We start from the raw sequence: 16,273 nt of genomic DNA, 5'->3' as shown, positions 1-16,273 counted from the left end.
TTTCTGCAACACACACATGTTCCCCATTAATTAGGACTGCTGTTAACAACACGTTGCGCCAGAGCTGCCAAGAACTGTCAGACGAAGGACAGGGAAGCCCACAGCGGAGGTTCTGCTGCCTCCCGGGGTCCACCCGCCCGGCCAGAACCCAGTCCCGGCTCCGCGCTGGGTCAGCCCCCTCCGCGGCAGGGAAGAGGGTAGGGCAGGCAGCCGGGCTGGGGGCAAGGAGAAATGCCGAGCTGCACAGGCAGCCCATGTTAGAATTTGAATTCCTCCCCCCTTCCACTTCAGCTACAGACATTTTCCACAGAAATTCTGGCTATGTTCGCTTTTGATTGAGACTTTGGGACTATTTTTGGCTTTTTTAAAACATGCTGATGGGAGGCGCCTTCTACTTTTATTCACATAAAGGATCCTTATTTTTATGTATTAAGGGACAGAGAAAGAGGAGGGGAGGCAGGGTGAGGGGAGAGCTGCTTTATGCTTTCAGCTATACAACAACAACACAAATCTACATGCAAGCTGCCTTTCCTCCTCAGCAGGCTCCAGACACGCTCTTTGCTGTAGCAGAGACCACCCCTAGCATCCCAGTTTTCTCAAGCCATCATTGGGACAGAGACCTGACCGCCGGCTTTTAAGCATCTCTCACCTTCGCACCTCCTTGCAGGCACTTCAAGGGCTGGGAGCAGCTTTATCCTCCTCCTATCAGATCCTCTCTTCTCAGCTCCCTCCTGAACTACTCCCTTCCTTCAAGTTCCCTGAGTGCTGGTCTGGATTCACCACTGGATGTGACCGAGGTTGCACACTGGACTGACTCACATTAGCGTTAAAGCAGGGTCCTGAACTATCTTTTCCTCTTTGAACAAATGTAGGAAATAGTGTTGCAACAGTGCAGCAAAGCTCACTGCAGGAGCTTGAAGGAGGGGGAAATGATTGCATTTTAAAGTAAAAATTATTTCCCCACACTTGTATACTCACCATGTCCAAGCAGCCAGGCCATCAGCAGGCATCAAGATGTGTGTTCCAAGTGCCCAGTCCAGGATCCCTTGCGAGGACACGAAGGAGGAGAGACACCAGCTATCCACCAGCACATCTCCTTGACTCCTTGGAGGTTGGTGATGATTTGCTTGTTTTGGATCTTCCTTTTTGTACTGTTTAGGAGTAGACAGGGATTAGCCTCTCCACCCTGTCCCACCTCAGTGAGTCATCCAAATGTACTCGCTGTCTTTAGGCTCTTGATCTGGGCATCCTGAGAAGTTGCACTAGATATGTTGAGCAGCTAATGGAGGAGGTTTTTGCAGCTCTTCTGCTGCTGTCTCCACACCAGACACCTGCTTCAGCCTCACTCAGAGCAAAGAACACCTCAGCTACAGGTCTCCATAGCAGGAGCAGTCAGAAAGGGGAGAGCTGAAGACTGCTGTCTTTTCCAGTAGCTGCCTTGCAGATGCCCATGAGCTGGAGGCATTTCTATACAAACTCCAGACTGCTGGGATGCAGGACTCTTTGGCTGTGTACCTGTATCTCACAAATTGGGCCAAGCAAAACATCTGAAGCACAACACTTTTCTGTGGTAAAAATTTTGGGATACTGGGACATGTTGCTATTCTCATTCTTCCTTTCAAATCCCTAAAACGCTGCTGTTGGAACTTCAGCCCTGCAGTTTTGCGAGGCTTTATAGCTACAGTGATGCACATGGTCTTATGCCAAAAAAAATTAACTACATATACTCAACTACATATATGCAACATTGTCTCTACAAATGTCATGTGAGAAAATCCTCACAGCTGCTGTCCAAAGCACTGGTGACTTGTTTGTGAAAGAAAAGTCCTTTCAGACAGGCAAGAAAACACCCTGGTCCAGATTTTCAAGAGCAGGTAGTGGTTTGAGTGGGTTCCCTATTACACATCCAAAGGACATTATGCTGGGTGCCTTTCTGCTAACAGCTTTCCTCCTAGGCATCTTGAACCGAGAGTGGAAAAGCCACCAGAACCACAAGGATTTCTGACCTACTAGAGCAGACTGGACATTTTTCTAGGGTGTAATTTAACAGGAACCATTTAGCAGTGGGACTAAAGAACTGCTGGATCTCAGCGCACTTTGGGAGAGCTCCTCGGATCACCTGTTCAGATGCATGAGAGATAAGGGGAATGTTCAGACCGAATTTCAAAGGGGCACCACAGTGCTGTTCTGTAGTACATATACTAAGGTTTTTGGATAAAATACTTCCATTAGGGATAGTGTACATTTTTGAAAAGATAAAGAATTTCTGTAGAAAGCTAACAATGTCTCTCTTGTATACAACTAATCTATTTACTTTTTTTTTTTTTTTAAGAAAAGAGCAACCTATGTGAAAACTTTCGAATATCTCTCCAAATACCCCTTCTAATGACATTTGAAAATCTAGTTTCCCCTTTGGAACACGTTGCAAGAATCAACAATAGTAATAGTTTGATGTCTGTCTTGTTTCAATCCAGCGGGGTGGGGGGGAGGGAGGTTTGGCAGAAAGTATTATTGTCATGTGGGAGTCTCAGAAATGAGTTGTCTCCTGGCTAATATTCTTCCACTGCAATGGTAAGTCAAATAGGCTAGTAGCCACGGCAACAGCACAGAATTCTTAACTATTGCTATGGTTATTTCACATCACTTTGGGGCTACCCCAGTTCATACCGTTATCACTCAAGACATTATTTCATAGTGATTTCATTAATTGAGTGCAATTTGATATATGAATAACACCCACATTCATTTTAACAGAGGTCATGTTAACTGCACTTCTGCCTTGAAATGAAGACAAGTCAAGCTAAAACAACGCTACAATTTAAAAATAAATACACAGAGACTGACCTGGGTTCATAGGTGCAGAACAGCTGTGTGGCATCTCTCCTTTATCTTAACCTACAGTACATATCTTCCTGAGGAAGGTTTTGGAAAAAGGTGGGGGCTACAGAGTCTCTAACCCCACACCTCTCATGTACCCTGCAAGGAGGGCTGGATTGGGCAAAGGCATGACATGTGAGCAGTCAGTGAGAATAATATCTGACAAAACTGGGAGCAGCAGCCCGACTACCACCTGTAAAAAAACCATCAGCTTCCTAAGTATCATAATTTGATGTGCATAATTTCAAGAAGTTACAAAACACTGCCAGCCCTGAACACTTAGTTTAGGAACACTTCCTGGTCAGACAACCCAAAGAAAGGACACACCCATAGCTGATGGAGTATCTGGACCATGGACAGAGAAAAAACTGGAAGCAAAATGACAAAAAGAGCCCAAGTTTCCAGGACACCATATTGCAAAGGCTCTGCATTGATTTGCTGGAGGCCTAGCATGATTTCCTATGTACTATCAGCAAGACAGCAATCCAAAAGGCTTCTACATGGCACTTCTTGAAGATGTTTCCAATCAAAGTTTGTTTTCCTGTCTAATGGCACTGATGCCCAAGACAGCTACAACACTCCTGAGCTGGTGTTTTGTGCCAGTGCTGCACAGCTGATCAAACAACAGGAGATCCTGGTTCATCTCCTGTGTTAATTTGTATTGCCATTCGTTACCCTTCAAAAATGTACACCAGGTTTCCCAAGCACACCTTTGGAGGGCCATGTGTCCCCCTCCAGTGTCAAGTTACGTAATTTGACTGTAATATCTGGGCCTTCTCTGACCAAGAAAGCAAAAATCCCAGCCAGCCAACCAAAAAAAACCAACAACAAACAACAACAAGTTCAAAAGAGTTCTAAAGACCCATTTTTCAGAAAATTGAATAATGATGTATTCTGCAAAGACAAACCCTTTAAAGTGTTTCTGGTTTTAGAAATATTTTTAAAAACCCAGTGTTCCTGTTGCTTTCCAGAGTTATCTGAATTCCTTCAAAAGCCCACTCAAGGTTAAAGAAGAAAAACAATGTTATTCTAATGGAACAAAGCTTTTTTTTTATTACAGGATTTGAAATACAGTTGCAAAAGAAGAGCTAGAAAACCAGAAAGATTCAAGTTTAGAGTTTATCTTGTGTTAATTTTTTGCTCCTTTGTCACCTGGGTTTTTTTCTGATGTGTTCCTCCTCCAGAGAGCTGCTTCAAAGAAGCTCTCAAAACCCCCCATTTTTCCTCCACTACTATGTTATTCTGCAGCCTCGTTTTAGCAGCTTGAGAATATGCAGGGCAGTGATTTTTCTACCTAAGCCCATCATTTTGTTTAGGAAGCCACGGAAATTGCAGCTAGCAGCTCATCACTTTATAAACATCCTAACTGTATGCTCTAGAGATCATTTCTGTGTACAAACAGTTTCAGTCCAGTTTCAGCTACTGCAATTTCTCTGATAACAACTTGCCATGTTTATATCCATCTGAAACATTAAAACCCCCTGGGGAACAGTGTGGGTTCTTGATTATTTATCTGTTTGATCGACCTGAACAACCTACTCGTGATATTTTCAAAAGGCAGCTGGAACACCGGGGGGGGGTTGGTGTTACTCGTCCTTCTTTCCTCGGCTGCCTAATCTGCCTGCCTGCTCCTTAGTGAAGATGTTAATTCAGAGCAGAGCTGGCAGCGGTCCCCCTGCTGCCCCAGGGGGTTCTTCCTAGCAGTATGCAGGCAGTCATTAGTCTCTGACTACAGTCTGTCAGGCAGTCCAAGCCACTGGTCCCTGTTCAAGCCAAACAGGGATGTCACATCATGCCAAGTCATGCCATAAAATAACAGTGGAAGTAACTTACATTTTAAATCCTTGAGGGCAGCTACCCCATCAGGCTGGCGGATCAGAACACGGACGCTAAAGTGTGAGGAATGGTGCTGGGGTCTCTGGCTTGCACAGGAGGGAAATGGTTTAACACCAAACTACAGAGGAGCAAAAGAAGTGCTTGAGCCAGGTTCAGCCTAAGCCATTTAATGCACCTAACTGATCTGCCTAATTGAGGGCCTTTTCTAAGCAGGAGGCTAATATACCTTAGCCTTAGGTGTCAGGAGGTGAGATGGGTACAGCCAACGGTCATCTGGATCCCAAAGCAGGATGAACCACTTTCTAAGAGCAACTCTGTCTTTTCAGTGACTGTAAGAATCCTTGGGCATTGTGTGGCACACAGGGTGAATGGGTACTAATCAGAGTACTCTAGGCATTCTAATATTTTAGAAAAATAGCTTGCATGTACCACAAGGGCATGCCCACAACCTTCAAGGTGCTAGTGCTATGAGCAGGGTCACACAGGAAGACATACCCTTTGTGAAAGGAATACATGTCAGTAAGAGGAAAATAAGAAAATTGGATCAAGCGTAAAAAAAATTCCAATAAAATAGCATTTTCCCCTCAAAATGAATTTTTCCAAAGTCTATAGGGTTTAAAGACAAAAGTGGACACTCTTGAAAAGGGATTTTCTGGTAGCAAACTGTTTCTGTGAAAATGTGGACATAGCTCTCCCAGGGATCAGGATGATTCAGTGCTGCTGGAAATATTTAGTAGTTATCTGTAGTGAGATGGTAATATTTTGGTTATTTAGACTTCCGACAAGCATGGATCATTACAAATAGCTTATTATGAAGCATATAAAATGAGGTGGTAACTGGATAACTTGACAACAAATTATTTTCACTATACATAAGTGCATGACAGTCTATATTGGAAAGTGATAAATTACACCATTCATGTGCCCTGAATTCACTGTAATCTCTCAAGGGGGAAAAAAATCTAGGTTAAATAATGGGCAACTAAACAGAGACATATGTTCAATATGCACCGCAGATCAGAAAGGCAGCGAGACGTTGGAAATCCTGCAACAATAGCTTTCCTCAAGCTGGAGCTGCCAGCTGAAACTGAGACATGCCGACACTTCTTTTTGCCTGATAAATCCTCTAAAATATCCATCTCTCCTTCCACTCCAATGAGGCATGAAGTTGGTAGCACCACGCAGCACTGGAGGACGTGTTGCTTTGATTTGCGTGCTGCCATGCATGGGGCTGGCAGTTCATCCCTGTTCCGTACATCCCCTGCTGTGACTCCAGCCCTTCATCTGAGGCTGCTCCATGAGCTGCCAGGTGCTCAGGGGTGAGAATGCAGGTGTCTGATCACCTCTGATGAAACCATCCGTATCACCTGTGTGTGCTACTTGTGTTTGGAAGGAAAGGGTGTGGAGCTGACCCTTGGAGAAAGAGGGGTTTTGCTGCCCGTGGAGGCGCAGTGTAGGATGATGCCAGAGGCAGATGCCATCCACATTGTTGGGGAAGCAATGGGAGAGGTGGCTCTTCCAGAAACAGCCCAAGCTAATGATACACCTCACGATTTTCTCTCTCCATGCCTTCCTGCCAGGTGCACCTTTGGGTGGAGGGTGGGCTCCAAACGGGAGAGGCATGGGCAGAGGCGGCTGCCTGAGGGGCCGGCTGGCCAGTGGGTGGACGGGGTGAGCCAGCCCTGAGATGCATGCGTGGCTCTGGCCCGGCATTTCGTCTGCGCAGGAGGGGGGCTGGAGGTGGCAGGCGAGCCAAGTCAGAGCATAGCCAAGCGAGAATGTTCTGGCAGCCCTTCCTGGCAGCCTAAGCAAAGTTATTTATCACTTTGTGCATTTTCCTTCTCATCTGCGTACAGCCGGCTCCAATGGCTCAGCTTGCATTTTGCCTTCCAGAGCCAAGCCAGTCCCTTGGCTCTGCTCGGTTTTGGCTGTCCATTCACACCTTCTGTCTCCTCCAGCTCTTCCTGGAGTAGAGCAGGATTGCAAATTAGGAGTAGGTGTCTACAGCCAGGGAAGAGATCGAAGCATCAGCAACCTACACCAATGGCAAAGAGCACATCTCTTCCAGGGAGGAAGAACACCAAGCTGCTGTTTACTGGGGCTGAGGAGTTGTGCACAGTTTGTGCTGCTCCCAGGCAGCCTCTGCTGGGGAGCTCCAGTGCCTGCCGGCAGCTATGAGACATTTTCTTTTATTTATTTTAAGGATTGTGCCTTTGCGCTGACTTTTTCCAAATTGGTGGATGTAACAACAGTGAATTTACAGCAAAATTTTCCAGTTCTATGGACTCTTTTCCATACTGCTGATGAATTTTGCCAAAATGTCTAAAATGGGTGCCTAAATTGGGCTTGAAAATAATACCAGCTGCATTCAGATATTTATAAGGCTCACATTTGCTCTTGATAAGGGCACACCACACTCTTTGAAACACTGAGGATTGCAAAAGCAGATCAATACTAACTCTATCACACCTTGCATCATCAAAAGCCTGGACAATAGCTTCAGGATTTTGCCTAAAGGAAGAACCCCTGAATTTAGCTGTCATTTCTCTCCTCCTCCCTGAGCTGCCCCTGCAGTTTTGTCTGGGGCTGCTAAATTCAGTGCCAGAGTAACAGCAAGACTGCATTTGACCTTGCCGAGTTTCAGGCCGTGTAAAGATCTATGTTCTTCTGCTAGATGTCACACTCTAGAAGCTGATAGATAATTCCCAGCCTCTGCAAGGCCAGATCTTGACTACCTTCTAGCAGTCTTGGTCCCAACAGGGCAAAACACCTTATTGTTCTGATCAGACATTTTTTGGTTTTAAATCATTCTGATCAGATGGTGGAAGGATATAAAACAGGACAAAGTGAGGCTGAAGGGGGCACCTGGTCTGCAGTGGATTCCCAGAAGCACACATGACAACGAAGAGCATCGAACAGCAGCTTCCCATCATGAGCCCCTGATTTTTACATCCTGAGAACTTTCCAAGATTGGGCTGCAATTTCTCAGATTTGGTCTCTGCCTGAAGGTAGAAGAGGAAGTTGAGTAAAATCCCTTCAGACCTTCTGAAACGAGGAGAGAATGAAAAATTGCATTTTCTTATTGTAATAAAAATTATAACCATTTTTTTCTCTGTAAAAGGCCACATCAAGCTGCTTGGAATTTGAAACTTGGTGTGGGTATAGCTCTCATTACAAGCCAGATTCAAAGCAAGCTGAGGTCAATAACTGTCTCTTCTTTGATTTTGCCTGACTCTGAAGAAGACCCTATAGCTAGGTAAACAAATTGTAGAGAAAATCATTTGGAACAGTTGTGCCTATTTTCTACTTGGGAGTTGCCTGGGAACAAGCTCAGTTTATTTGCAATGTGTCTAGGGTTTAGATGTATTCACCAAAGCCCAGCTTTGCTCCATCCTCCTCAATTTTTATTTTAGAACCTTGCTCCATGAATAATCTCCTCGAAGAAAATATCCCCCAGCAGATGAAAGGACATCTTTAGGTAAAGAATTTGTAACTAAATCATTTCTACACCGTTTTTTTTATAGCTGGGTCACAAGCGGATGATTTGTCAGTATTATGCATCCTTTGTGCACACTCCAGTGTATCTGAGGTCCTGGAAGCTGTTCACATGTCAGTGTGCTGCAAGGTAGAGAGCAGCACAGCCCTTGATGGACTGAGGACTGACCTCCACATTTCCCTGCAGCTCCAGCTTCGGGACCATCCTTTCTCTTGGCACCAGAGTTCAGAGGTCTTTCTTTGTTAAATTCTACTTCAATTGGTTTAATTCTGTTTTCTTGCTGGAAGAGGATTTAGTAAAACAAACAAAACATCTTACCAATGTGAATATTCACAATTAATGACAAAACTCTGAAACAGGAAGGTCATTTCTTGGGGAGGGAGAATGGTATTATTTTGAATGAAGGAAAGAGTGCAAAGATCTTGCAATATTTGCTGTAAATGGGTTGTTATGGTGAACATTCCTGTCAGCAAGTTCATTAGCTCAGAGATCCACGAGTGAACAGAGACCAAAAAATATGTTTAAAAATTCAAGAACAGATTAGTGGACAATATTTTGCAATCTTTGTCTAGCTCTGCTTCTCACTGAGAATTAGTAACTTTACTCCAGGCCAGATTCAAATACTGTTACTCATGCAGAGCAGCACTGTGTTTTATGAGTAACCCCAGTGATATTTAGGGCTGTATTTTGGAATAAGATTGGAATCAGAGAAAGACAGTGGGAGGCATGGCTGAATCACCTTGATTAATACATGTAAGATTGTTAGTTTTTTATGTGTCTATATAAATAAACATAACGGGACTAAGGAGGGATGTCTGGATTGACAGGCGTGTGAGGGAATTTATAAACATCTTTTTGCAATATACAGCAGACTCATCTTTTAACAGAAAAGGACAACACCCAAAAGTTACTTAATATCAGGAAAAGAGGAATTCACACCTTCAGAAACAATAGAAGATTAGGCCATTTTGTGGGTTTTACTCTCAACAGTTCTGGTTGTTGCCTGTGATATTACATAAGGTCTACACTGCTCTCCATAGAAGTGATGGATGAAGTTTTCAGAGCTGCCCAAATGTCTTGAAAGCATGTGGTCCATTTTCCAAAATAATAGGGTCCTTGGGATTCTAAATCCCATTGAATTTCAGCACTTCTGGGAATGGTCTCATTAACTTCTAAATCAGTATGCATTTTCCAGTTTGTTATGCTCCCCATTTCATTTTATCTCGGGACTCCAGCCATCACCATACATCAATAACAAGATCATCAGAGGCCAGGATTAAAAAGGAAAGCACAGTTGTGTCCAACTGCTCTGCCAAAATGCCTCCAAGACCCATCACAGGCTCCTGACGTTACCAGTGAGTGAGGAAGGAACCAATTCAAAGCTCGCTGATGTAAAGGAAAGTCCACTCATTTCTATGGATTTCAGTGAGGCTTGGATCAGGCCTTGGAAGAATAAGGATGACATAAAAATAACATGACATCTGCCAGATTCACCAATATGCTCTGATGTTTTGCCCGGCTCAATGATGCGAAGCAGATGGGGACAATCCTGGCCCTCTTCAATCACTTACTCCATCTCTCGGATTGGTTTTCATCAGGCATTTTATTCACGACATAGATACATTTATCTCATTAGTGCTTCGGCAAGAGTATTTCAGAAGAAAAATCACCACATTTTAACTTTATCAGAGAAAAACTTTCCGTATTTATCACTTGGTGACTACCAATTTTCAACAAGATTTCTAAGAAGTTTATTATGGAGCCTGTGAATTTTGCTGTACTTATGCAGGGCTTGTAATTAGTTGAGTTTAGCCATCTTTTTCTTCCATACCACTTTGGCCCAAGAGAGTGCACAATTGTGCCATTTGACTGTTGCACCCTCAAATGGGGTATTGGGACAATTATTCTGCAAAATACAAAGCTTACCTTTAAGTTCAAGCACATGCTTAAACCCCACCAAAGCTATCATAAATAAATATGTATTTATGTGTACAGTTTGCTGAATCAGTGCCAAAAAATGCATTTAAAAGAAACTAGCCCCCTTTGAAAAATTACCCCAGTTTCTCTACCCTCTCCTAGCATACTGCTACACAAAAAGGAGGTAACATCTTTTGGGAAATACTTATACATGAGGAGTTTGTGCACTCAGTGACTCAAAGAAAAAAGAAAAGGCATTGCCCTGTCTAACATTATATGCCAGGAACGAGCAATAAAGATGTAACACAGGCTGGGCTTTTAGTATGCATGATTATTATAAATATAGGCATTAATAGACATTAAAAGTTGCTGAATGACTGAGAAGCTGAGTAGATTGGATGACGTCCCTCGAAATGAAATAATCTATATTTGGCTGGTAATTCATTTCTTCCGAGATGCTTTCTGCTTGGCTCTGCATATATTCCTCATTGCAGAAATAACTTGGGCGATTGCAGTCTGGCTCCAGCCTCAAGCCAGCCAACCCGGGAGCGAGCATTAGTGCTGAAAGACAAGATCCGAGTTTCCATACTCCCACCAGACACTTCTCTATGAAAATGTCCCAAAGTATCTGGATAACAGCTGCGCTGCTCAGAGCTTGCTCCCTGGCATGAGGACTTGACCACAGATGCTCCTCATAAGCATCAAATTGTCCCCAAAGGTGAGGTCCATCCTGCACACTTCTGCAGTCATACTTCACAGGCTTTTCCAGAGCATGTCCTGTTCATGAGAGCTGAGGGTGGTTGAGGGCGTCTCCACCCTGGAGTGACAATCTGCTGCCAGCTATAGCACATCCACAGGCTTTGGCCTGCAGTGCCATGTGTATGACTGTGCTTGAGCACACAAAGGGAGGAGAGACAACATAGGAATCCACAAGATCAGGCACAACGCTCAAGCCTGGGTTACCTCATTTTAGAGGTATCTTTACTTTGCAATGATCAACCACATTTGAGAGGTGAAAACTGGACTGCAGAAGGATGGGTAAGGCACTGAGAGAAACCTGCCACGTACATTTTGGCCAAACAACTTACAGTGAAACTCTGCTCCTGGCTGCAGCAAAGATCTTGCTGATTTACAAAGCAAAACAGTTAACCCTGTGTACCCAAATTCTTCCTCTGAAAAGAAAGGATTGCTTGTCATATTTCACTTGTCATTTCTCTGGACTATAAATGATTCAAGACAGGAACTGTCTCTCTATGAGCACAGCCCCAGTACAGTCAAGTCCTAGCCACGGGTGAAGTGTTACACATCACAACTCTTCTTCCATCAGACTGAACTGCAGTTTTGCCATGTCTAATTTTGTCTTATTGCTCCGAACATTATAGTGCTTGGCCATACTTCCTCTCCCTGCCATTCTGTTTATTTGTAGAAAGGAAGAAATGCCACAGAATAATGGGTTTATGCTGCTCCATAAAGGCTAAGCCAGAGTCAAGATATTACTGGAACAAATAGTGAGACAGAGACGAAATGTTTATTTTCCTGTTGGGCACAGTGTTGATGAGATCATGTCCTATCAGAGTGCATTTCAACTCTGCTACACCAGTACCACACCTAGACCGAATCAACCAGCGGCAGTTCAGCTCCCTAGTATTTTGGGCAGGTTTGAAAGTCCTAGTCTTGGGTATTTCATACAAGATCCGAAGTAGGCAAAAAAAATGTTTGAAATACAATGGAACTGCCATTAATGGGCCACCAGAGAGTCCCTTTATGACATGAAGAGCAGACAATTGGCAAGGGGCCAGGATGCAGTAGCTCTGTGTAAGTTAACAGCATGATTACTGACTCTAGGAACTCACCAGTTCTGAGGGCATCCAGTGATTTCCCATCTGATCTACTGAAATCTCCCTTTTGGCTTCCACTGTGACTGGTCCCACTCCTGGGCACTATGGAGAAACAAGAAAAGCTTCAGGAAAACACCTCTGACCACTGTACTGTGATCTCTGTTCAGTTTGAAAGCAAGTCCTCAGCCCCAGAGGCCTCATTAACTCCTGCTTCATCCCCTAGCCCAGCCATATGTATCTATCTTGTTTATTTTTGGAGGCAGGATATATTTTACATGTTTTGAGTGACCTTGGGTGAAACAGTCTTCCTCCAAGGTTTCCCCATCCAGACAGGACTATAAAACAACTGTCCCATTTTCCATGATGACTCTGCCCAACAGCAAGTAAAGCACAATCAAGAGATTATTCAAAAAGTCTCAGAAACAGTCACTGGAGTAGATTTCACAGGCAGCAATGTCAAGACTGTAAAACATGTTTGATGGAGCATTTTATACTGCTTTAAATTTGGAATTCTTTGGAGAGTGTCTGAGGGTTTTTCAAGAAACAAACACAGCCTTCGTCCTCCATGCACATACACGTACACACAAAAAGCTCCTTCATGGAATGAGGGGCTGGCATCCTGGGGCTCTGACCTCAGCTCACTCCTCAACTTTATCAATCATGTTATATAATCAGTGCAGACTGAATGGCATTTGGAAAGTGACTTGGGCTGGGTTTTTCCTTTTTTTTCCCCCCCCCTCTCTCCTCCATCTAGAGTATCTGAGGAAGAGAGCCTGTAGCTCAGACGTGGCTTAGGAAGGATCTAATGAGAGCTCTTAGCTCGCTAAGATGAGGTGCTGTGGTGGTATCTTAATAGGAGGTTTGGAGATTTCCTTCCCCCAGAGCAGATTCTCAGAATATTTTGAGGTTGTCTCTTTGGAACTGAAAATGAAAGGTAGCTTTGCTGCTTCACAGATTCTTTTCATCCTTTCCTCTCAGTAATCGAGTGAGAGCTAAAACCACCAAGCAGGATAAAACCCCAGAGGGACAGTCCAAGATACAACAGCATGAGCTGGCAAGAGTGTCAGCAGATCAGGGTAGTGCCTTGGAAAGCACTGCCCCCCAGATCCTGCAGCTGGGACAAGCCAGCCCCACCAGTTCCACTTTCACCTCTGGCTCCCTGGAGTTACCGAACTGCCACACTCCTTGCTGGAGAATTCAGCAGCCAAATGTCCTTTCTCCATCTCCACGACATTTTCTCAGGAAAACCAAAATAAATTGGCTGAAGACAAGAGATGTTTGAGAGTAATTTTCACAGCTCACCCTCACTTCATCCTTCCGCTGCACATCCATCCACAGCCACTTTGAAGCCTTCTTAGAACTCATCACTCAACTTCCTTGACTTTCCACACTCATGGCTTGGTACAACATTTCCCACACACTCTCCCCACACTCCAGAAACACACTTCACTTGAAGTTCAGTGCTCAAGCCTTGTCAATGGCAAGGAGACTAATCACATCACAGCATTCAATGCTTCATTAGCAATTTTCCCAAACCAGGGATCCCCTTCACTGTGAGCAAAATGCTCACGGTTTTAATCTGCTGACAGCTGCCTCAAATTATGTACTGCTGTATTAAAACTGACTGCAGGTTGATTTCTCTGCTTAACTCAACTTACCACACATTAACACACAAGTTAACAACCAATACTTAAAATGTGCCCTGTCTGTAAAGCCACCACTGTTACTGTCAGCGGGGACAGCTGGAGTGTTGTTTGCTGCAGAGCAACACGGACCTCTAGCAATCCTGCTTAGGTCTTATAGTTTATTATACAGCTAGAGATATGTGACTACTGCAGACAAAACAAAATCATTGCCAAAACTTCACTTAAAAACTCCAAAAATCCAAATCTTTATTATGCGTCAAAGAAGTTTATCTAATTCCATTGATTTTAAACACATTCTTTGTTACTTCCTCTCAGCTGGAAGCAGATACACAGAGGGAAAAACCCTTCTGATATACTCACAGCCTGACCCAAGTTGTTCTTACAAGATTTCCAATTTCTGTTCTGCATCAAAGACGTGTATTATCCATGAGCCATTGGCAGGGACAGAACGCAAGACTTCGAGCAATAAAAACCACAGAGCTGGGGTTTTTTTGCTATTGGAGTTAAAGGGCTCCAAACTGGGGTAAATCTTTACAGCTTCCTCTAGGTGCTAGAAGTGAAAACCTTAACCACTGATACTTTTGACTATAGGGGAACCTGATGTATTTAATGAATAGGTTCAGTCACTATATTACATTAGTCATCCATATTAGCAAATGGACTTTGCACTCAGGTCACCAGGAGCAGCCCAAGATCATGTACATGTATCAAATTGGACCCTTAAACCACACACAGTCCCTGTGAGGTCACACTACTGTCGTCATTCTGTAGGTGAGGAATGGCAAGTACACAACTGCAATTACAGTTTTGGATCTATTTCTCTGGACCAAGGTGAAATTTCCAGCCTTTCAACTGAGTTTATTTTCACAAATCCCCGACAAAGTGGCCTTTTTGCTTGGTGTTTCTGAATTCTTTTCATCTTTGCATACTCTGTGGCTTTCCAGAAGTACTTCCTTCACTCCCAGCACAGCACCCATTTCTGGCAGCAGCTCTCTTTGACCACCAGGCCACCAAGTCCCCTGCTGCCAGCAGGAAACTGGTGAGCAGTCACCCAGCTGAGAACCTGCTTAGAGCCAGGGGCACCCAGGCCCATTTCTCAGGTCTGCCATTTCCTTCTCCCTCTCTTCCAACTGGGCCTCTGTTCTTCAGCTGTATGGACCAGCTAGTCCTTTATTTCTCCTGATTTTCACAGTGCCCATCAAGGTGACAAACCCTTCGATTCCCTACTTTTGTACAGCAGAGGATGAAATGGAATTTTAATGTCAGCTGGAGCCCCTTGGCGCTATTAATAAAAACGATAATAACAAGGGAGGTTTGCAAATTAGCAACCCTTGCTACAAACAGTGATACGCCCAATTTAGCACAAATTATTGCAGGCTCTTGCCTGCTTAGTGGCTATTTTAATCACTGGTGACTAATGCCTGTGAGGGCTATTCCAGGGTTTGACGTGCCTTAAACACAAGAAAATAGGGAAATCTTGGAGAGAGGCAGAAAGGAGAGGAGAGGAAGAGGGCAAGAGAAGGAATTGGCCAAAGCCAAAGGTTCATCACCAAAAAGCGTTCAGCTCATACCACCCATTTTGCTGCGGTTGCTACTGCATTTACTAGGGTCACTGACCAATTCCTCCTCTGAATAACAGCACCATTCCTCTTCTTTTGGTGCAAATCTAAGAAAAACAGTCATGCTCTGGAACACAAACAAAGGCTACCTGTCCCTTCCTTGGTTATGGAAATGGGGGTCAGCCTTTTTATTTTCAGAGGGGGCAGTGCTGGAATGCTCCCTGGCACACCACCAGAAAGGAAATATCTGCTTAAATATTTGACGGGAAGAGGAAAAAAGAGAAGAGAGGAAACAATGCAAAGGGGGATGGGGAGAGGGAACTTTTGATCATGCAGAGGAAAAGGGCTGCATGGCAAACAAAGCTGTGCTGTACTGAGCTTCACCTTCATGAAGTGAGCACCTTTTCCTTACACCACTCCAGTTGCTTTTCTCCATCCTAGCTTTCTAAGGACTAAAGGACTTTTCCTAGTTGAGGAAAGCTGAACAAAAAGCCATCAAGCACCACGTCCCTCAGCTAGACACATGTGTTTACCTAAGACATACGTATCATTTCTCCCACAGTAGGTTAAGGCTTACAAGCACTGGAACCCACCCAACAACCTCCAGATCACATTAAGCAGAACTCTGGAATAAACTAAACAAAACAAAAAAATCCCAACTTTCTAAAAAGGTTTTGGGAAAAAATTTGCATTTTGGAAAAATTAAAATAAAATTGCAGGGGACAAATAAAACATTCTTCAGAGCTAAAGGGTAAGACAATGTTTGATAACACAAGTGACCAAAGTTGGGTTTGGCCAACAGCATCCAACCATCATTATTTATGTGAAGGCCATCAAAATCATGGAACTGTTTGGATTAGGGAGCTTAAAGATCATCTAGTTCCAAACCCTCTGCCATGAACAAGGACACCTTCCACTAAACCAGGTTGCTGTAAGACCTATGCAGCCTGGCCTTCAACTCTTCCAGGGATAGGGCATGCACAGCTTCTGTGGTCAACCTGTTCTCATGCCTCATCACCCTCATTGTAAAGAATTTCTTCTTAATATCTGATTTAAATCTACCCCTTTCAGTTTAAAGCCTTTACCCTTCATAATGCTCCCTGA

The 16,273-nt window shown here is 43.9% G+C and overlaps 1 long non-coding RNA gene across 2 annotated transcripts in view; it reads right to left on the bottom strand.

Moving 5' to 3' along the window:
* LOC116445869 overlaps positions 1-16,273 on the bottom strand; it is a 121,936-nt gene that overhangs the window by 50,538 nt on the left and 55,125 nt on the right. For both annotated transcript variants that reach the window (XR_004240916.1, XR_004240917.1), the window contains exons 2-3: positions 11,980-12,066; positions 979-1,151 (exon numbers count right to left, since the gene is read on the bottom strand). This is a non-coding gene — a long non-coding RNA (uncharacterized LOC116445869). The remainder of the gene's footprint in view (positions 1-978; positions 1,152-11,979; positions 12,067-16,273) is intronic.

Source organism: Corvus moneduloides, chromosome 6 (assembly GCF_009650955.1).
Source record: "Corvus moneduloides isolate bCorMon1 chromosome 6, bCorMon1.pri, whole genome shotgun sequence".
NCBI lineage: Eukaryota > Metazoa > Chordata > Aves > Passeriformes > Corvidae > Corvus > Corvus moneduloides.
The sequence above is the reverse complement of the archived record's forward strand: the minus strand, read 5'-3'. Positions and strand labels throughout refer to the sequence as shown.